The sequence below is a fragment of the Peromyscus leucopus genome, unplaced genomic scaffold (genome assembly GCF_004664715.2).
Source record: "Peromyscus leucopus breed LL Stock unplaced genomic scaffold, UCI_PerLeu_2.1 scaffold_708, whole genome shotgun sequence".
Classification (NCBI taxonomy): domain Eukaryota; kingdom Metazoa; phylum Chordata; class Mammalia; order Rodentia; family Cricetidae; genus Peromyscus; species Peromyscus leucopus.
Genome location: NW_023505627.1, coordinates 1785 through 1988, shown reverse-complemented (window position 1 = coordinate 1988; position 204 = coordinate 1785).

Genomic DNA, 204 nt, shown 5'->3' with positions numbered 1-204 from the left:
GGGGTGGGCACAGAACTACAGGTCAACCCAGCACCTATTTGGTTTCTGATGAGCTGAGAGGTGGGAACAGGGTCCTGGGGTGATGAGAAAGAACAAGCAGAGCCAGGAAGAAACCAGGAACCACACCAATGAAAGTGAGGTAGGTGTGGGGTGTCTGTGTGTGTGTGTGTGTGTGTGTGTGTGTGTGTGTGTGTGTGTGTGTTA